Below are 22,440 nucleotides of genomic sequence, written 5' to 3'. Positions count from 1 at the left end.
TCTTTTATCCTGGCTGGGAGGTAAGAGCTTTAGAAACAGGTGCGTGCTTCTGGAGGGCAGTTCTGAACCACAGGAACCAGGAAGGAGTGAGGAGAGGGGGTATTAGATCCCAAGGATAGGCAAGACAAGGCTTGGCTTGGCTTGGCTTGGCTTGGCTTGGCTTGGCTTAGCATGGCTTAGCTTGGCTTGCTTGCTCTGTGCATGAAAGGGGATAGTGTATCTCAGAGAAAGAGCTGCCCAAAAACTTATCAGAGAGGCGACAAAGACTTGGCGGGAGGCAACAAAAACATCAATTTGAGAAGACAATCACAGCAATCAGAGGCACTAACATAATTTTTAAAGACCAGAGTAGAACAATTTGAGCATTCTGATGCAAATAAAATATTCAGAGTTGAAGACCCAGGATGGTTACAGAGTGTACTTAAATATTTTAGGTTTTTTTTAAGATTTATTTTTATTACAAAGTTAGATACACAGAGAAGAGGAGAGCCAGAGAGGAAGATCTTCCATCTGATGATTTACTCCACAAGTGACCACAACAGCCAGAGCTGAGCCAATTCTAAGCCAGGAGCCCAGAGCCTCCTCTGTGTCTGCCATGTGAGTGTAGGATCCCTAGGTTTTGGGCTATCCTCAACTGTTTTCCCAAGTCACAAGCAGGGAGCTGGATGGGAAGTGGAAATGCCAGGATTAGAACCAGTACCCATATGGGATCCCAGCACATGCAAGGCAAGGAATTTAGCTGCTAGGCTATCATGCCAGGCCCAAATATTTTAGTTTTATTTAATACTAAGTGATTCATTTCAACAGATTACAGACACCCCTTCCTTTGCACAATTCCAGTATGTACAAATTTCCGTTATCACTATTGGGTTAAATAATATCTGTCACTCAGCAAAAGGATTCAGATGGCAGCTGCCACTGCAGGCTAACTGAATAATCACAAATACCACAAACTTTGCCTCTAACCTTCAGTCCACAAAGTACTATGTAAGAAATAGATGATTATCAAAATAAAAAAACCAAGCAAGTGAGTCCTTTCAAAATCCACCCATGATTGATCACTGTACACCTGTTACTTCAGGTGCAACAAAAAGGCACCTAACTAGATTGCCTCCTTGTCCCCAGTGATAGACACATAGCATCCTACTGCAAATAGTAAAAGGCAGCATTCATGAAAAATGGAAATGAACTTGCAGGTGATTAGAATATTTGAAAGTGACAACACAAAAATAAAAACAAGAACAAGGCTTTCATGAAGCCGAAGTCCAAGCCATATTGACAAAATTCAACGACTATCAAGAATAAAGTAGCGAGTAGCAGTTAAGATACCTGCATTCTATATTGAACTACCTAGGTTCAATTCTTTTGACTCCACTTTCTCGTAACACTGATCCTAGAAGGCAGCCATGCTGCATCCTGTAATAATTTGGTTCTTGTTACTCATGTGGGACCCGGATTCCAGCTCAGCCCTGGCCGTTGTGGGCAGGGAACCAGCAGGTGAGAGTGTGTACGCTGGCTCATTCATGCACTCTCACTTGTTCTCTCTGTCAAATAAATTAATTAAATAACAAGGTAAGTTGCTTCAACATGTTTTAGCTTAAATTACAGAACATATAACATGGTTGAAATGTTTATTTCTTCTTTGGATTGAAGGCTTCAATATAAAATAATATCACTAAGAGTTGTGCCTGGCTTTGGGGACCTCTGACCTACCCACCTGGCAGCTGCAGTGAGTTAGGCCACCCAGAAATGAGCTTTGGGAACTTTGGGGTGTAGGCTAACAGTGGGTTCTGAGGAATGGCAAAGATGGGGCAAGCAGGGACCTAACGGTTCATGTGCAGGTGAGGGATGACTACTGAGGACCTTTCATGGACAAGACCACTGTACTTGCAGATAAGCGAGGGGGCTGAGACTGCGAGGTTTGGAGGGAAGAAATGGAAAGAACTTTAAGAGTCAGAACGAAGTACCAGCACACGTGGGAGACTTGAGCTGGGGTAGTTAGCATCAACCATCACCAAATGCCACACCCATGCTAAGGGAGATTGCAGCCATGTGCAGCCCAGTCCATTGTCCCCCTTCAGGCTCTCGTTCTTACCAGAAGAAACCCAACCCCAACCATTGGAGTCACAGCAGAAGACCTATAATTGAACAACTGGACTCCTGTTTAACCCAATAAATATAAGTATTAAAGTGTTTTCCTTTTAGATGAATCTTCAGAACATTTCTCCTGGCCCTCAGCCACAAGAAGCTCCACAGCCCAAGTGCCTCTGTGCTTCCAGAATGCCCACTCAAGTTCTGAAGGAGTCAGAGTGAAGCCTGATCATCCAGCGCCTCCAACCCACAAACTCCTCCTCTAGTTTGTTTCCAGCTGCAGATGGTATTTAAACTACCATATGGTTTTCTTTTTTTATGATTTCTTTATTTTTCTTCGAAAGTCAGATTTACAGAGAGAAGGAGAGACAGAGAAAAAGATCTTCCATCCACTGGCTCACACCCCAAGGGGCTGCAACAGCCAGAGTTGAGCCAATCCAAAGCCAGGAGCCTCCTCTGGGTCCCCCATGCAGTTGCAGGGTCCCAAGGCTTTGGGGCATCCTCCACTGCCCTCCCAGGCCACAAACAGGGAGATGGATGGGAAGTGGAACAGCCTGGACACAAACCAGTGGCCATATCGGACCCCAGTGCATGCAAGGCAAGATATTAGCCACTAGATTATCGCGCCTGACTCCACCATGTGGTTTTCTAACATGTTTTTCCTATAAAGAAAATTTCCTTGAACTCAGCTGGAGAAAATTCCAGAATTTTAGGTAAAGTCCTCTCAAAAGCCAAGAACTCTGGCTGGGGAATCTCAAGGGCACAGAATTTGTTGTACAATCCGGTCTAAAGACTGCTCACAGAGCTCATGTTCTGGCACATTAGGCTAAGCCACCTCTTGTAAAACTTCTCTCCTGTATTCAGCACCAGTTTGAGTCCTGGTTATTCTAAACTTCAGTCCATCTTCCAACTAATATTCATCTGAGAAAGCAGCAAAAAAAAAAAAATGGCCTGAGTTCTTTGAGCCCCTGCAGCCATGTGGGAGACCAGAATGGAGCCCCTAGCTCCTGGCTTCAGCCTGCCACAGCCCGGGCTGATTAGCTGTTTCAGGCAGTTGAGGGATGAACCAGCATATGGAAGATTGATCTCTCTCTCTCTCTCTCTCTCTCTCTCTCTCTCTCTCTCCCTAATCCTATCAACTTCCTCCCTCTGCCTTTCAAATAAATATCTCAAAAAGGAAAAGAAAATTGTTCACACCTCCACTGCATCATGATGGGTTAAGAAAATGATTACAATAAACACAGATTAACAATCCTGGACAGAATTTGATACATAACCATGTGAAAAGCGGAGTACAAATCAAGTTGATCTTGTTTTTGACAAACATATGAGCAGAGACTTTTTTTAAATTTTACTGCATTTCATTTTATGACATTGTTTCACAGGCTCTGAGATTCCCCCAAGAGCAGAGACTTCTTAATGGGAACATGATTATGTTCCAAAACAAAGTGACATGGGCACCCTTGAATCTGATGGGAGTATATTAATACATCTTCGAAATCTATTGAAGCTTAACAGATAACAAAGAGATCCTGCCAGACTGATTCTAACCTAAATACTACAAAGAAACAAATATTGCAGGTGCGAGTGTCAGTATGTCCTAACCCACATCAAATTTAAAGCCAAAATACCTTTTATTAGAGCCAAGTACTGCTCTCCAAATATAGCAAAAAGGAAGACCTTCTTAATGCTCTTGACGTGCTGTTGCTATCCTGATTCAGGAATGACATCTGAGACCTAAACCGACTAGGAAACAGTACTGGAAGAAAAGGTTTGAGTAGAATAAGTGTCAGCATTCAGACTGACCACACACTCCAACACACGCACACATACACGTTTCAAAACATTTTTTTCTTAAAACTGTTTAAAACATACTCCTCATAACCCTTGGTTTTGTTCCCAATCTTGACTTTGTTCTATTTCACACTTACTTATTCTTGATGTGCACAAGACCGATGCGTCTTGGGTGCCGTCATGGTGACCCAGGGGGTTAAGCTGCCATTTGCAATGATAGAACCCCATATAAGAGCACCAATTTGAGTCTTAGATGCTCAGCTTCCCTTTCAGCTCCCCTCTAATGCACTTGGGGAAGCCATGGAAGAGGCCCAAATGCTTGGGCCACATGCCATCCATGTAGGAGACTCAAAAGGAGTTTAGACTCCTGGTTTTGGCAGCCTGTCCCAGGCCTAGCTGTTGGGGACATTTGGGGAGTGAACCATCAGACAGACTCACTCTCTCCCTCCCTCTGTTTCTGCCCCCCATAAGCTGTCACTTTTAAATAAATAAATCACTTTAAAAGAAAGAGATCCTCAGTTTATGCTATTGTTAGAAGAATTGTCTTCTGACTACTTCTACATCTATGTCGAAATCTGTGAACTTTCCTCACAAACTCTAAATATTTCTTGCATTAATTTCAAATGTGCACATCTAAAATGGAATTTTCCCTTTTCATCCCATTCCATATATTTGTCATCCCACGTTTACTCAACTTTTTTATTCTTTTGATCAACAAACAGCAGGAATCAATCTTTAATAGTTTCAGTCCCACCTTTTTCCTTCCAACTTATATCAACTGTGCACCTGGTTTTTACCATTTTGAGAAGCAGAGACCCCTTGGTTCCTTCCACACATGCCTCCAATGGCCCCCATCTGAACCAGAAGGAAATCAGTCCATCCAGATCTTCCACGTGAGTGGCAGGAACCCAACTATTCAAGCCATCATGGCTGCCTCCCAAGGTCCACATTCATAAGCATCTGGAGTCTAGATTCAAACCAGGCACTCCAGTATGAGACGCAGGTGTGCTACTCGGAAATTCAATTGCTTGCCCAAATGCCCACCCTAGGCATTCTAACTCAGGTCTTCTAAATTCAGCCTTTTTCTTCATTTCCATGAACATTTCAGCCTCTATTCTCATCATCTCTCACCTGCAGCAAACTCCCATGTATATTCCCTGCCAGTAGTCACTCCCTCTTCTACACAGTTGGTAGAACTGTCTTCCTTAAAAAAGAAAGAAAGTGGGTCATGTCACTCCTTGTTCTTAAAAGCCCTCCTAGCCCACAGCAATGGGCAGGTCTGTGGGCTAGCCACACTGGAATCAGCTGGGGAGCTCATTAAGCTGTGGCTTCCCAAACCCCAGACTAGCAGCATGCATCTCCTCCAAGAGAAGACCTCGGAATCCCCGCTGCTAATGAGCTCCCTAGGCGATTCTCATTTCTTCTAAAGGTCAAGAACCAATGGCCTGCAGGAGAGAATCCAAGCTCCTAAGGCAGAAATATAAGGTCCTTTACCCTCTGGACCCAACCAGCCGCAAGTGCCTCCTCTCTACCATGTAGCCTAAACACCAGCCATACCTCATTTTTCACACTCACACAGCCAAGCCTTTATGCACTGCTCTGCTACCTCCTTCTCCATCTAGGAAAATCCTCATCATCCTCTGTGAATCCTTCCCTGACTGCCACACCAGCCCCATCAGAGTTGTCGCCCTTACCTCACCCCTTTGCTGTGGCCCAGCAGCTGCCTCATAAAAATCATAATTTCTCTTTATATAGCAGTCTACTACACTACTTAGATAGTCATACAGCCAGGCCAAAGTCAGGCACTCCTGCTGTTCTCCCATGTGGGTAGCAAGAATCTAAGCACTTGGGCCACCTTCCATTACTTTCCTAAACAGAGGATCAGAATTGGAGTAGCCAGGACTCAAACCAACACCCACATGGGATGTCAGTGACACAGGTAATGTCTTAACCCATTAACCCATAAAGCTGCCCCCTCTTTTTTTGTTTTTTCTTTTAAGAGAGACATAAAGGTCAGGAGACAGCTCTCATCTGCGGGATCATCTCCCTAAATGTCTGCAATGCTGGGGTTGGGCCAAGTCAAAGTCAGGATCGTGGAATTCAATCCACGTCTCCCACATGGATAGCACAAACTCAGTAACTTGAGCCATCACTGTTGTCTCCAAGGGTCTGCATTAGCAGGAAGTTGGAATCTGTAGTCAGTAACAGGAATTAGATTCAGCGGCTGGCGTGACAGTGTGGCAGTTAAAGTCCTTGCCTTGAACGCACCAAGATCCCATATGGGTGCCGGTTCTAATCCTGGTGGCCCTGCTTCTTATCCAGCTCCCTGCTTGTGGCCTGGGAAAGCAGTTGAGGACAGCCCAAAGCCTTGGGACCCTGCACCTATGTGGGAGACCTGGAAGAGGCTCTGGGTTCCTGGCTTCAGATCAGCTCAGCTCTGGCCGTTGCAGCCGCTTAGGGAGTGAACCTTTGGACAGAAGATCTTCCTCTGTGTCACTCCTCCTCTCTGCGTATCTGCCTTTCCAATACAAATTTTAAAATCTAAAAAAAAAAATGAATTAGATTCAAGTTCTCCCATGTAGAATGTAAATGGCTAAACCACCAAGGCAATGGCTTCCCCCAGAATCTAACAGGCACTTTGCTCAAAAGTAACCAGGACAAAATGTGAAGTCTCTTCTGAAATCTGCACCAGGCAACTGCATAGCCAGAGTGACTTTTATTACATGCAAAGGCTATAGCATTGGCTGTTGTTGTTTTGAAGGCTCTGAGTGCCTTTCTGCATTGCTGTGATACTTTCTTATTCCGGCACAGAAAACAGGTGGCAGGGCCAGTCTCAACATGTGAAAGCAAGCAGTTTTGTTGCAACAATAGGTCAGACCTAAGCCCATTCACATATTCAAAGTCTCTTAAGAGCATTTACTGCATGATCCATTATTTATCCCAACAAGAGAGCAGGACACAGCATTGCAAGTGTGAGGAGGTCATGCATGAAACTAATCAGCTTCAGCACATCAAGCAAAATACAGTTGTCCCACTGTACCCTCAGGGAATTGGTTCCAGGATCCTTGTCAGACACCAAAATTCGCAGACACTTGTGTCAAAGGGCTTACAACATGCACACATCCTCCTATACACTTTGCATCATCTGGCATGACTTATCTAACCCAATGTAAATGCTGATTCAGTAGTTGTCAAGAAAAATGTTTATGCATATGAGCTTCAGGTGCAATTTTTGTCAAATAATTCTAATCTGTGCTAGGTTGAATACATGGATGCTGAACCCATGGATAAAAAGGGTCACTGTGAATTCACAAGTCACACTAAATGGTGAAAAAAAACAGTTCACTGAATGGAGTCTACTGGTCTCTTCTCTACACCTGTAGAGGCCCAGCCATGACAGATGTGTGTACAGTGAACACGTTTGTTGCTAGCACTCAGCATCATCTCCTAAAAGCCCTCCTGCACTAACAGCTCTGCAAGAACTACAGTATGACCCCATTTTACAGATAAGGAAAACCATCCCAGTTAAGCCCTTGCCTAGTTGAGAGAGCCAGGGTTTAGATCCAGGAAGTGTGATTTGAGCTCCCATTCTTAGCCTCAAAATAACACTCTCTCCCACGAGGTGGCCCAGGGCCAGCAGAAAGAGATGATAAAATGAGGCACATCCTCCCACACAACAACCTCTGAAGAGCAAGAAATGCTTGTAAATGACCAAGGAGACTAGATCGGCACATCAGAGACAGGAAAGAGACCCTGTGGAAGCTCTAATCATAACTCTGAAGCTCCCACGTGGCTGTCGCTAAACGGCAACATCAGGTGAAATTACAGGAAGGTGGAAAACCACCTTCATTTTAATCTAATTTATAATCTGTGACATTTCTTCCAGAAAACCAAACATTTGGCTTTAAGAATGTACCTATTCACAAGATAGAGGCAACTGTCTATGTCGCCTTACATCTAAGCAAATGCTCCACTGCTGGGAGAAAAGCAGCCAGTAGCTGGTAGGCATTCTGGAACTGGTTAATGCCAAATTTGTATTAACTATACCAGTATGCCAGAATAGCTTCTTATTCTTTTTTTTTTTTTTTAAGATAAGTGTGAAAGGCTGGAAACTCCCAGCAGGACATGCTACCCCCGCACCCAGGTTCGGGGGATGCAGATTGCCATGGAAGGGGTTCTGGGGATGTATTGGAGTGGGAGCCAACTAAAGGCATGTTTGATGGGGAAGGGATCACTTCTGGGATCTGCCATTAACCAGGTCACTGCACCCACAGGTAGGCAATAGAGACGGGGTGGTTAGGAGGAGGGAAGCCCAAGAGCAGGGTCAAGCTAAGGCACCTGCCCACAGGAGACCTGGCAGCTACAAAAGCTGGGACTAGAAGGCTTGCCTGGCTGGACTAGGCCACCACACCTGTGCACAAATGTCAGCACAGGGAATGAGCCAGGTCAGGCTGGGCTGCAGCACCCAACAAAAATGCAAGAGAACCAGATCTATGGTCAGATTCTATAGGGGAATTGTGAGCTCACCTCAATGGGACTGCAGCATTTGCTAGTTTAAACAGAGAGCTAAGGGTGGTAACAGGCCGAGCCAAGACAGGGTGTGGCTCATGCCTAGTTGAGCTAGGTTTTAATACCCGTCAACAGACCTGGTAGGGAAATTGTGGAGACTTCCCTGCTAGGCTGCAGGAGCTGAGGCGGTGGGTGGGCCAGGCTGGGTAAGGCTACAGCACCCACTGGCATTAGCAAGAGCCAGAATGGATGTGGCACAAGCTGGGTTAGCTCACAGCACCTGCCAGGTCATATGAAAGTCAGGTCTGGTGGTGGACCAGGCTGGGCAAGGCTGTAGCACCCATCAGTGAAAGCAAGAAAGGAACAACCTTCACCCCTTCCTCCCCTGTGACATAGGAGAAAAAAAAAAACTGAAACATATATAACCTCCCTCCATACCTGAATCGCCCCACCCTAATTAGAGGTCCACATAGGCATGTATCCCTGTCAATTATGTAAACAATATTAAAAAGAAAATTAACCAATTTTTTAAATATAAAAAAGAATGTACCTGTCAGTTTGAGAGGAAACAAAGACTTTCCTGATTTATCTAAACAGATACTCTTAAATACTCTAAACCCTGAGTGTCAACTCTCTGCACATGACCACACAACACACACACACAGCATATAACACACCCACCACACCAACATATGCAGCACACACATAGTATTACACACAAATAGACCATAACTACACACAGCCTCACCCTGCACATATACCCCAAATCACACCCACCAACTATACACATACAAGATAACCATGCCACAAAAATGACAGACATACACACAGACTCTGAATAGCAGACAGGCGTGAAATGCCTTCTCCTGTGGTCTCCCTGCGCTATGTACAGTGTGAAATGCCTTTCATCTTTAATTTGGAGAGCACAGCTCTGAATGGGCAACTGTTTCAAACTTGAGAATAGCTTAATTAAATCAGGATTTTAGCCAGTTTTTATCATCAAAAATGCAGTTTATATTAGCCAAAAAAAAAAAAGGCAACAAACTCCAAGATCCATGCTGTTAAGTTACCTCAATTTTAAAATCTTGACTGTGCCATTAGGGGAGAGAAGATGTGTATTTTGCAACCTGGCATATTCTTATGTTGAGTTTCTTACTGTGACTCATACTAAAGATGCCTTGTGCAAATGGAAAAGAGAAATAACAGATTGAAAAGTGAGGAGAATTTTAATAATGAGAGGAGCTATTTGAGTTAATCAGGTCCTTCCCAGCTTTCCCTGACTTGGGGCTCCTGTGACTGCCCACTTTGTGCCAAAAAAGCATTCTCACAAGGCTGGGAAAAAGTGCATAGGATACCAGAATGTAAAAAGAGAATATTTTTGAACTTGTCCTAGTCAGAATTTACCTTCTTGATTAGTATTCATTCTGTTTGAAAGGCAAAGAAAAGGAAAAAGAGATCTTCTGTCTCCTACTTCACTCCTCAAATGGCCCTAATAGCCCAGGGCTGGATCAGCCCCAAACCAGAATCTCCCATGTGTATGCCTGGGGCCCAAGGCCTGAGCCATCATCCCCTGCCTCCCAAGGCATCAAAAAGCAAGAAGCTAGATCAGAAATGGAACTGGACTTGAATCCAGGCACTCCAAAATGGGACAAAGGCATCAGAAGCAGTGTCCCAGCTGCTGTGCTAAATATTCACCTCATCCTTTAAAAATACATATTTTTTATTTGAAAGGCATATTTTACAGAGAGAGAAGGAGAGACTGAGAGTGGTCTTCAATCTACTGGTTCACTCCCCAAATGGCCGCAATAGCCAGAGCTGAATTGATCCAAAGCCAGGAGCCAGGAGCTTCCTCTGGGTCTCCCATGTGGTACGGGGGCCCAAAGCTTCAGGTCATCCTCCATTGCTTTCCCAGGCCACAAGCAGAAAGCTGGATGGGAAATGGAGCAGCCCATTTGGGATGGAGGATTAGCTTAATGTGCCACCAAGATGGCCCCATCACATCCTTTTTAAGGTGAAATAATATCCTACTGGGTGAATATACTATGTTCTGCCTGTTCATTACTCTGTCAGTGAACAGAGAAATCTTCCATCTACTGATTCACTCCTCAAACGCCTGCACTAGCTGGTGCTGGGCCAAGCTGGAGCTGGAAGGCCAAACTTAGATGGGACCTTCTCCATGGGTGACAGGACCCAGGTACTTAATCCATCACATGATGCCTTCCAGAGTACATATTATCAGGAAGCTAAAACTGGAAGCAAAGCAAAGCCCTAAGATCAGGCTCTCTGGTATGGCATTTGTGCAACCCAAGCAGCAGCTTAACTGCTAAGCCAAACACATATCTGTATTTTATCTTTTGTCACTCATCAAAAAGTTAAATGCATGTTATTAGCCCACAATATAAAATCACAACTTTTTCAAATGTTCAGTATTTCTTAATTACACAAATATTTAATGAAAAAAATAGAAAACAAGTCAAAAAAGAAACACAACCTTTTCTTAAATGGTCATCATTCTACAACTCAGAAATAACCTTGGTGGCATTCTGTTGAGTGCACACAGACTTATTTTTGCAAGCCTAAAGTTTGCTTTTAACAGCAATTTTAAAGACACCATGGTGTCAGAAATTATAGGGCTGCTGCACTTCAGCCTTAAAAGAGGATGCAGGTTAGTAATGAGAACATGAGGCCCTGAGGGTAAGTATTAGACAAATCAAAGGCAACACCACTAAAGGCCAAATCAAACAGAATAACATCGTGTTCACCTGTGCCCCAGCATTCATGGGTGGTTAAGAGACAGGCTCGGAGTCAGGCTACCTGGGCTGTGCTCTTAATGGCTACTTGATTTGGATCCAGTTATCCAGATTCTTAAGTCTCATCTGTAAAAATGAGTTTAATTGACACCATCTATGTATAGATGATCAGGATTAAAGGAAATAATTAATACAATACACAGGGTAAGCACTTTCAAATGTGGATCACAATCACTGGCCCTAAGAAAGCAGCTTCACAGCCAGAAATAACAAAGGACAGGTCCTGTTCACATATCCTGTGCTTGCCCTGCACAGCAAAAGGCTCACCCAAGACTCTCCGAACACTCTAAAGCAAGTTAGCCACCTGGAGGACATCTAACCGGTACAGAACCTTCACCCTGGCACGGTAATCGTGACAATACTTGGAGAAGTACTGGCCAGCCCATCCCTGCAAGGGAAGGCTCCTTGCAATCCTGATAGCATAGTTGTGGGAAGTCATGTGAAGCAGACACAGCCTAGGTCTCACTAAAGAGGGAACAGCATGATTGGGTTTCCAATAGCAGATTATTAACCAGGTACTATATCAAAAACCACTGACTATTGGGTGTTAGCCCAAATATCAGAGCCGTCTTCATTTCATATATGTATAGGTACCGTTAACTTACTCTCAAAATAATGTGTATTTTGGTGTGGGGAAAAGACAAAACAAGACTAATATTTTTCCTCCAATCCCACTAAAGCTACCTTTATTGTTACAAAATGAGTCTAATAGAGAGTCAGCATTGTGGTGCAGCATGTTAAGCCATCTACTGGCTCAAACTGCTGTCTGGGAAAGCAGCAAAGAATAACCCAAGTCCTTGGGCCCCTGCACCCACAAGGGAGACTAGGATGGAGTTCCCAGCTTCAACCTGGCCTAGCCCAAATACTTATATCTCTGTCTCTCTTCTTCAAATACATTTTAAAAAATAAGTAGAGGGCCCAATGCGAATGCCTAGTGGCTAAAGTCCTCATCTTAAACACATCAGGATCCCATATGGGCACCATATGGTGTCCTGGCTGTTCCACTTCCCATCCATCTCCATGCTTGTGGCCGGAAAAAGCAGTAGAGGACGGCCCAAAGACTTGGGACCCTGAACCTGCATAGGAGACCCAGAAGAAGCTCCTGGGTTCCTGGCTACAGATCGGCTCAGCTCTGGCTGTTGTGGCCACTTGGGGAGTGAACCAGTGGACAAAATATTTTTCTCTCTGTATCTCCTTCTCTCTGCATATCTGCCTTTCCAATAAAAATAAATTTTAAAAATAAATACATAAATAGAAATATTCTCAGGGGAAAGCTGGACAAATTAGAACCAAGTGGGCAATGTAATTACCCACAGACTAACATTAGGTTCCTGATTTTAATAAGTATATTATGTAAGATGTAAGCAGGAGAAGCTAGGTAAAGGGTATAAAGAAAAGCTATTATTTTTGCAACATTGTCTAGAATTACTTAAAATAAAAAGTCAAGTAATGGTTGCAATAAGGGTGTTCAGCTTTCAGGAAACATGTTGCCATGCCACCTCTGGCAGGCCACAATGGCCAGACTTGGAGGCAACGTGGAGCCCCATCTCCTGACTCCTCTACTCTGGGTGAGCCACAGTCTCCCTCTCGTGCACAGGGTTGGCTGGACGCTGTTTCCAAGAGACAACGGAAAGGCATGCAAAGGGATCCGAGTTCTCAAGCTACACCACTCAGCATCACTGGTATTTCAGTGGCCATGAAGTAACGTATAAGAGCTAAATCACAAAAACATCAGGAAAAGAGAACTATCCCTCAGCACAGATGATTCTGACATAAGACGAAATCAAATGGGTGTTTGGGCTGTGGATGTCTACCAAGACCCAGGCAGCCCAGTTCTGGCTCTGGTAGATGCTACTGCTTAAAATCCTGGAAGAGCCTGACTCTTTCCTAGGCCTCTATCCCCTTCTCAAACTGTGTCTACTTCGTTCACAGATATTTCCATATTGTAATTATAGAACATGCTAACTCTTTAGATGTTCATGAAAGGCATCAAACAACTGGGTGGAGAGAAAGGGATGTTCAACACAAAGAGCAGATGGCCATGTGAACACAGGTCTTGGAAATGACTAAGGAAATGCAAAACTGGGACATACCTCACTCGTGCTTGGATCTTAGGTGAAACACCCTCTGTGGGCTAGAAGCTTCTGGAGATCATAAAAGTGGTAACCAGAAGGCAAGGACCAACTCACTACCCAAGGAAGTTCATCAAAGGAAAGCTGCAGTATCCTGAGCCTTCTCCCTCCCACTGAAGGAAGCTCAGACCCAAAGACCAAGACGACAGGAGCCCTTGGGCCCCAGGGCCAGAAGCTCCAGACCGGGACAGCAGCAGCAATGCTAGGAGGAGGAACATCTTCTCGATGCAGCAAGGACTGCCCCCCACACACTCACACACTAATATAGCAAGAGGAACATAAGGAAGAAACCAAGCCACCGTAATCATGGCTTTGGACACACTAGTGCTATGTGCCCCACCAGGACCAGCCAAGTGCTCCTAAGATACTGCTTTCCCTGAGCAGAGAGCCCTCCTCCAGCTCCTGAAGGCGCGCAGGCAGCAAGTGGGCATGCACAAGAAAAAGTCACCTGTGTTCCAAGTGAAGACACCTATCTTGGATAGAATCCTATAGATCAACTCTGAATAAGTAGAAACAAAATTTTAAATGTCTAAAATATGTAAAAGAACATAGGGTTCCCCTTGCTCTTTCCAGGAGTGACAGGCTCTGTGCCTTCTTGCTTGTGGAGGGCTGGGGCAGGGCAGAAAACTAAAGTGACCAAAATGGGTCAATTCCTGACTACTGCTCCAAAGCCCATGACAGTTGGGAAATTAGTAAAATGTGTTCGAAGGAACAAAAATCCTCTGAGACCTGAAGAAAGGGTGAATATATTCCCTTTGACCAAGACAAGTCTCCCAGGAGCCTACCCAGGGAAACAGAAGACTAGTAATTCCCCAACCTGGCCTAAATAGAAAAATTTCCTTGGGAATGTGTGAGAGTCTCCTGGTTTATGCCCTAGAGTTGCATACTACATGCCTTGCACAAACACAGCAGAACCCAAGATCCAAAGGCACAACACAGGCTACTTGGTGAGAACTAGTGCAGACCAAGAACTAACAGCTACAACATCCATCCCAATGCGTCAAGCTCTGTGAGATGCATGCCCACCTGTCACCAACCTGGAATGGAAAACACATAAAAAGCAATTAAGGGAATCTTTCTAATGACATGGGATCCAGAGTAAAAGTAAAAGCAAAGCCCTACCAATGGGCCTAGGAAGTCAATGAAAAATACCACAGCTGCTGGGGCTCCTGCCAACCCACAGGAGAGAAACGGATGGAGTTCCAGTTTCTTGGCTTCCATAGCTATTGCTGCCATTCAGTGGACTAGCAGATAGAAGACCTCTCTTCCTCTAACTCTGCCTTTCAAATACATAAATAAATCATCATTTTAAAACTTGGGAGACAGGACCAAATTAACACCCATTCATATTAACCCAGAATGTAAATGGATTAAACTCATCAATCTAACGTCATACATAAGTAGACTGTAGTAAAATTCAAAGCCCATCTATTTGTTACCTACAGAAGACATATCTCACCAACAAAGATCAGCGGAAGCTGTCTCATAGATTTTGATTTTTTTTTATTTAGTTTCATCTCGTCAAAACACTTTGATTAAATTCTTCACTGACTCATAGACCATACAGTAGCATAATATTCTTCAACAAGGTTCTTGATTTTCTTTTTCATTTCTTCAGTGACACATTAGTCATTCAGTAGCATGCTATTTAATTTCATGGTGTTTTTAATTTCTTGTTTCCTTCCTGTTGTTGATTGTTATGTGGCTTTTCATTTAAGGGGATGTATAGTAGTAACTGTGTAATGGAGATTATCATATCCAGATGAGAGAATACAAAGCACTATGCATTTCTGCTTCCAGATCAAAGATGGACTCCCAATGAAACTGTTAATTATATGTTGACAATAGGATGTTGAACTCTTTGCCACTGTCCAGGCCCACAATGATGGACATATGACTGTTTATGAAGAACTATACTATACTAATAATATAGGGGAACTCAATGGAGGGTAAGGAGGTAGGTAAGGGAAATCTCAGGGCCTATGAGACTATATCATAAAATTATAATAATAATTTTTTAATGTAGAAAATTCAGTTAAATAAAAAGAACTTGACAGTTAAAAAAAAAACCCTTGTGGGAAAAAATTAAGGCAGAGAACAGACTTCTTGCATACCTAAGCAATATCTACCTACAAACCTGCCTTGTGTTCCCATTAAAGTCTCCAAAATTAATTCTATGAAATAAGAGTGGCTAAACAACCTACCCAGTGTTCTATTTATTTGCATAAATTCTTGATCAAATATCCATCTCTGGGGTCCACTCAAAGCCAAGGAAGGAAAGAGGTACCCTTGGCATATTGGCTCTGTCACTCCACAGTCTGGGAGAAGGGAGCTGTGAGGAAGGCTGACCCAGTTGGGCATGTCTGGGACAAAGTGTTTAGAAAGTGACTAAGTCAGCACTAAGTCAGAAAAGCATCTGGCTGAGAGCCAGGCAGACTGAAGGAGATGGGAGGAGGGAAGGTGGAGGATACCAGACAGCCAGCAGGGACAGAAGCTACAAAGAACCGCAAGGAACACAGGGTGGAATCATTCTAGGAGGGAAAAAAAATTCCAAGAACATTGAAGACAGAGAACAGAGATGAAGTTGTGGGAAAGAAAATAAAGATACTGAGAATAGAGACCAGCAAGTCAACTTAAAACTGCTGTATGTCTCAAGAAAGAATCAGACAAACAGAAAAGAAGCAACAATCATAGAAAAAGAAAGGGGGTGGGGGAACTAGCCTAAACTGGGAAAGAATTACTTCTTCAGATGGGTATCATGCTTTTGGAATCAGGTAGAATTAATGACAAAAGGCTGGCTCTGAGACCTGCCAGCATGCACATCCTGAACCTGAGTGTAGAAATTACTGTTGGAAGAAGCAAAGCAGCAAAAACAAAGATGCTTGCAGAGGATTAACAGCCAGCCTAGCCTTTGCTACAAAGCAAAAAGGAAAACTTTTAAGTAGGAAATTGCAACCCAGAATTCTCCACCAGCCAAGCTGCATTTGCCATAAAAAATGACAGTAACATGCTCAGGTGTACAAGGCTCAGAGCTCACCACCCACACAACCTTCAGAAGAAAAGGTCTCCCTCCAGCTGTTGGATATAAGCCAGAACAGGAAAAGTCAAGGAACAAAACACAGGGCCAGCATTGGGGTACAGTGGGTTAAGCCACCACCTGCAATGTCAGGATTCCATACTGGCAAGCCAGTTCAGTCCCAGTCACTCCACTTTCAAACAGGCTCCTTGTTAATGTTCCTGGCAAAGCGGCTGAAAATGGCCTGAGCATTTGGGGTCCAAAGCTCCTGGACTTGGCCTGGATCACTCCTAACTATTGTAGCAACTTGGAGAGGGAACCAGAAGAAAGAAGAACTCTTTTCCTCCCTCACTCTGTATTTCAAATAAATAAGTCTTTTTAAAAATTTCTCTGGAGCCAGTACTGTGGCTTAATAGATTAAGCTACTACCTGTGATGCCACCATACCATATGGGTGCTGGTTCTTGTTCTGGCTGCTCCAGTTCCAATCCAGCCCCCTGCTAATGTGCCTGGGAAAGCAGTAGTGAACAGCCTAGAGCCTTGGGACCTTATGCCCACGTGGGAGATCTAGATGAAGCTTCTGAATTCAGGCAAGCTGAGCCTCAGTCATTGAAACCATTTGAGCCACAATGCACGTGGAAGATTGACCTCTCTCTCTCTCTCTGTCTCCTCTTCTCTCTCTCCTTCTGTCTCTGCTCCCCAACTCTGCTTTTCAAGTAAATAACGAATCTTTTATTTTTATTTTATTTTTAAAGATGAATTTATTCTTAATTGGAAAGGCATATTTATAGAGAGAAGGAGAGACAAAGAGAGAAAGATCTTCCATCAACTGGTTCACTCAGCAAGTAACCACAAAGGCTGGAGCTGAGACCTGGCACAATGGCTCACTGGCTAAATCCTTACCTTGCAAGCACCAGGATCCCAAATGGGTGCCAGTTCTAATCCCAGCAGCCCTATTTCCCATCCAGCTCCCTGCTATGGCCTGGGAAAGCAGTAGAGGATGGTCCAAAGCCTTGGGACCCTGCATCCACATGGGAGACCTGGAGGAAGCTCCTGGCTCCTGTCTATGGATCAGCTCAACTCCACTCTTTGCAGCTGTTTGAAGGAGTGTCCATTGAACAGCAGATGGAATAAATCTTTTAAAAACAAAATGTTTAGGGCCCAGCACAGAATTCTACTAGCTAAAGTCCTCACCTTGCATGCGCCGGGATCCCATGTGGGTGCTGGTTCTAATCCCAGTGACCCCACTTCCCATCCAGACCACGCACTTGTTTTTAGCCAAACGGCCGAGAGCAATTGTTCATATGTCAGTGTTGATAACTCACCTTGAAGGACAGCCCTACAGACAGCCCTGAACATGTGGATTGTAATTCCTCTTCAAAACCAAAGTCACTACTAAAAGAATATTATATCCAAACAATATTTCATGAATGTTAGAGGCAGAAAATTAAACAAGGAGTCTAATAGGCCTTTTGGTACCAGAAAATTTCCTATCTCTTCCTTGAGTGGCAGACACTGGAGAACAGTTACTTCATCAAAGCAAGGAGACTTTTCTTGAACCAGGAATCTCAGTTCTCCAGGATTGGCACCCCGGAGTGTTTGCTACATAAGCCTTGGACTTTCCCAGACATGGTTTGTGCTATACGTTTTATAGAATGCCCCTGTGGTTCTCCCTGGATATCCTTTGTATTTCTTGTTGAGTTGACTCCAAGCCATCCTCCTTGGTAGGTTATGAGGTCCAGCAGCCATTGGGTGCTTATTATTTTTTGTTCTTATTTGGTAGTTGGGCCACTGATGTTTTCAGATAGATTATCATGCAGTAACTCTTTCTCCTTTCTGATAGTGACACGTATTTCTTTTGCTTGCCTTAATCCTAATCCCTCATCTGTCAAAATACTGAAAGGAATTCAAATAGTAGTTATAACATTGGATATCCCTGGTTTTGATCCTAAAGTCTACATTTGTAAGGCGTTTGATTTCTCATTTTCTTTTTTTTTTTTAAGATTTATTTATTTTATTACAAAGTCAGATATACAGAGAGGAGGAGAGACAGAGAGGAAGATCTTCCGTCCGATGCTTCACTCCCCAAGTGAGCCCCAATGGCCGGTACGGGCCAATCCGAAGCTGGGAACCTGGAACCTCTTCCGGGTCTCCCACGTGGGTGCAGGGTCCCAAATCTTTGGGCCGTCCTCAACTGCTTTCCCAGGCCACAAGCAGGGAGCTGGATGGGAAGTGGAGCAGCCGGGATTAGAACCGGCGCCCATATGGGATCCGGGGCTTTCAAGGCGAGGACTTTAGCCACTAGGCCACGCTGCCGGGCTCTGATTTCTCATTTTTCTATTCAGGGGTATGTGAATTTTGTTAAATGGAGGAAAATGTTCTCTGAGCTTAATGCTCTGGAATGAGCACACACTATACCACAATGCCTGCTCCAAGCATTGTTTTTATGTAAGCATTAAAAAAAGAAGAAGAGGGCCCGGCAGCATGGCCTAGCAGCTAAAGTCCTCGCTTTGAATGCCCTGGGATCCCATATGGTCGCTGGTTCTAATACCAGCAGCTCCACTTCCCATCCAGCTCCCTGCACCCGCGTGGGAGACCTGGAAGAGGTTCCTGGTTCCTGGCTTCAGATCGGCACAGCACTGACCATTGAGGCTCTCTTGGGGAGTGAATCATCGGATGGAAGATCTTCCTCTCTGACTTTCCTCCTCTCTGTATATCTGACTTTGTAATAAAAAATAAATAAATCTTAAAAAAAAAACAAAGAAGAAATTTTGAAGCATAGTTCACACTGTCTTCTCAGAGTCAATGGTCTGGGGGGCTTGTCTGACACACAGGATTGTTAACTGTCTGCTACCACCACAAACACGAGACCTTAACAAACACTGAATTTTTTCAGATCAAAAAATAAACAAGAGTGTTGGACTCAAAGTCAACCTTACAGATAGGAAAAGTTACAACCAAGTGTTGATGGCTTCCCCATGGAAGGCTTCCACCTGGAAATCTGGTGGATATCATATTAAGCCAAGTCTTAAGAGCTATTAAAGCCCAGGCCAGCGTGTAATAACTAGAGCTACATCCTAACCTATACTAGAATTCCAATGAATATACACCCAGCTAGAAAGTAATGCTGTAGAACTACACTGTGCTGTGAAATCTTATCAGCAACTACTTGATTTTCTAAGTTATATTGATAGTTTAGGGTGTGAAGTCAACAGGTACTCACTTGGATTAAGGCATGAACTCCAGAATATCCCCAGTTTTAATGAAAATGTGCTCAGTGATATAAACAATGCACCAGTTCAGCAGTGACACAAAAACGTTCTTTAACAGATTCTTCCAAAACTGAGAATTATACCACAAAATGGATCTGTTCTCCTGCCCATAAGTCCACGGGTCTGCTGCAACAGCTCAGTCTCAGTGTACAAACTGGTTGGCACAGCTCTGCTCCACATGTCACTTACTCTTGTGAGACCAGCACAATGCAGGGAGCAAGAGGGCAAGGCAATCCCCATACACCTGTTTGAAGTCTCTACACGAATCACATCTGCTAGTATGCCACTGACCAAAGTACATCTCACGGCCAATCCCCACAGCAGACAGCAGAATGTACCCAAACTCTTGTGATAAAAACCAGGATCATCTGGCAAAGGGAGAAGGACCTAAAAATGTGTAGCATTTTGGACACTGCCTAGGAATTGGAGGGAAGCCAAGGGTAGGTACCAGTACCACTGAGCATATCCCTAGAAGAGAACAAGATAAAGTATAACATTCTCATGAATGAACTTTACTGGTGAAATTCAGGAATGAAAAAATAAGGTGAATCTACAGGAAGATTCAGAAATCTGAAACACAAAAGAAAATCTCAAAGACAGGTTTTAATAAAACTGTGCCTGAACCTAGAACCACATGTGGGACTGGGCTTCCCCCATTGCTGACGCTATGTACGGAAAGACAAAATACCAGGACACACATGAAAAACAGAACAATCAGAAAGAGAGAGAAAAAGAAGGTTGAACAATGCTACAGGCCAAATTCTCCATTAGGTATCTAAGGCTATGGACATACCAAAACATAGACAACCAGCAAGCATGAAGCAATACCTCATATCTGGTGCAATGAAGCCAACACCATCTCAGAACAATTGAGACCCCTCAAGTAACACCCTCAGGACATTTTTCCTCCAATCAGGGACCCTTGGAAGAAATCAGAGAGCCATCTCTGTCCCTGGTGCTGATGTGATGTGGCAGCAAGGAGCAGCATAACATCTCCCACGCCTCCACCCTCTTAACCCCTCCCCACACCACAGGAGGGAGGGCAGGGTCTTTCCCCTTCTCCATCTTCCCCTCCTCCCCCATCCCACCTAGAGACCCTTATGGTAAATCCCAACTATGTAACAAACATTTAAAAACAAATAACTTAAATTAAAAAAAAAAAGAAAGAAAAAACACTGCCAGAAACAAAAACTATTCAGACGTGCTATATTTTCTCCATTTGAAATGGCACTGCTTTCACGGTCACCCTTAGTCTATTTTCTATCATTCATGACTGATAATCTGAAAGAGCTTGTAAACACCTTTAGAATTTCAGCGAGAATCTCTTTAGGACAAAGTGGGAATGAGTGGGTTTTGTTGTTGTTGTCTTAAAACAAAGGCAGATCACAGACTCCCTGGGATCTGAACCCTCTAAAAACAGAAAGAGCTCATTCTCCTGGCTGCTCCCCACATTCCCACGATGCTCCGTATTCCTGACAACTCTGAAGAGCCTCCCTAAAGACCCCCCTCCCACATTTCCTGCAGCCCTATGAACCATTTCATGCTGCTGGTAAATACACACACACACACACACACTTTCACTTAAATGACCCACTGATTTCTATTCATTTCAACCAAAGAATTCTGTTTGATACAGACCCCTTTCTCACTTTTTATACCCCAAGAAAGAGAAAGAGAATTGAAGCTGCCTTAAAGCAAATCACTGGAAAAGTCACTTCTTAAGAATCTAATATCCAAAATAATTTCACAAAAATGACCGTTGCTATGGCAACATTTCAATGTGAATTCGGTGACTTTATATTAACATTTTATTGTAAACCAAACTGTATTGACTTACTTAGCCTTGATTCCATTTTTATAAAAGATTTGTTTGTTTATATTTCTTTTATTTGAAAAGGAGAGCAAGAGAAACAGAGAGCTACCATCTGCCGGTTTGTTCCAAACTGCCCACAACAGCCAGGGCTGTTCCCTGAAGCCCGGAACTACATCTGATACTTAAACCATCATTTGCTGCTTCCCACATACATTAGCAGGAAGCTGGTTGGGAAGCAGTGGAGCCAGGACTTCACCCAGCACACCAGTATGGAATATGTCCCAAGCAGTCACTCAACCCACCACGCCAACAATACCCCATCCTTGCTCTTGATTCTTTCTGACATAAAGAATGTCTCATCTCAAAAAAAGTTATCAGGTTTCCTTGGACAAGATGGCAGAATAAGCCAGCAAATTTACTTTTCCTTCTAAGATTCTTATGGCAATGACAATCAAAAAATGCTTATCCACCACCACCAAAGTACCAGAGCCTTTTCCTGCCTCAACGAGGCTAATGTGGTTAATATCTGTCCTGTTCACAGATAAATTAAAACAACTAAAGCCAAACTCCTCATGGGTTTTTTAAGAGAACTGACAAATTAAACAGAAAGTTCATCAAATAAAAAGGGTAACAGTATTGAAACCAATACAGTGCTGAAGACAAAAGCACAGTCAGACAAAGCTATACCCTAGAAAATCAAGGCTGGGTCGGGAGGGAGCTAGAAACAGAGCAGTCCAAGGTGCCCATAGAGGGAACACTCTAGGAAAAGCAGTACCACTTCTCATTATACTGGGTCAGACACTACAACTTTGTCATCTACATCAAGACAAGCCCAGCCAGAATATGGGACAACACAGGGACCACTGAACCACCTGTAACTCACTCCTATGATTCTGAAATCTACCCACTCAAGCACTCAGAGAAGAACCTCATCCCTCCTGGGGAAAAAAATAAGAAGGCAAAGAATTAAAAAAATAGATAATAAATTAGTGAACCTGTATATC

At 43.7% G+C, this 22,440-nt stretch overlaps 1 protein-coding gene and 1 long non-coding RNA gene across 2 annotated transcripts in view; one reads left to right on the top strand and one right to left on the bottom strand.

Annotated features, from left to right (window-relative positions):
- The window catches only part of LOC131481874 (uncharacterized), a 30,557-nt gene extending 11,785 nt beyond the window's left edge, over nt 1–18,772 (top strand). The window contains exons 2-3 of the long non-coding RNA XR_009246604.1: nt 2,206–2,377; nt 18,697–18,772. This is a non-coding gene — a long non-coding RNA (uncharacterized LOC131481874). The remainder of the gene's footprint in view (nt 1–2,205; nt 2,378–18,696) is intronic.
- The window catches only part of APTX (aprataxin), a 77,263-nt gene that overhangs the window by 4,333 nt on the left and 50,490 nt on the right, over nt 1–22,440 (bottom strand). The gene's annotated exons all lie outside the window — the stretch shown is intronic.

The sequence above is a fragment of the Ochotona princeps genome, chromosome 14, assembly GCF_030435755.1.
Source record: "Ochotona princeps isolate mOchPri1 chromosome 14, mOchPri1.hap1, whole genome shotgun sequence".
NCBI classification, from domain to species: Eukaryota; Metazoa; Chordata; class Mammalia; order Lagomorpha; family Ochotonidae; genus Ochotona; species Ochotona princeps.
Note: the sequence above shows the minus strand (reverse complement) of the source record. Positions and strands in the feature narration are given on the sequence as shown.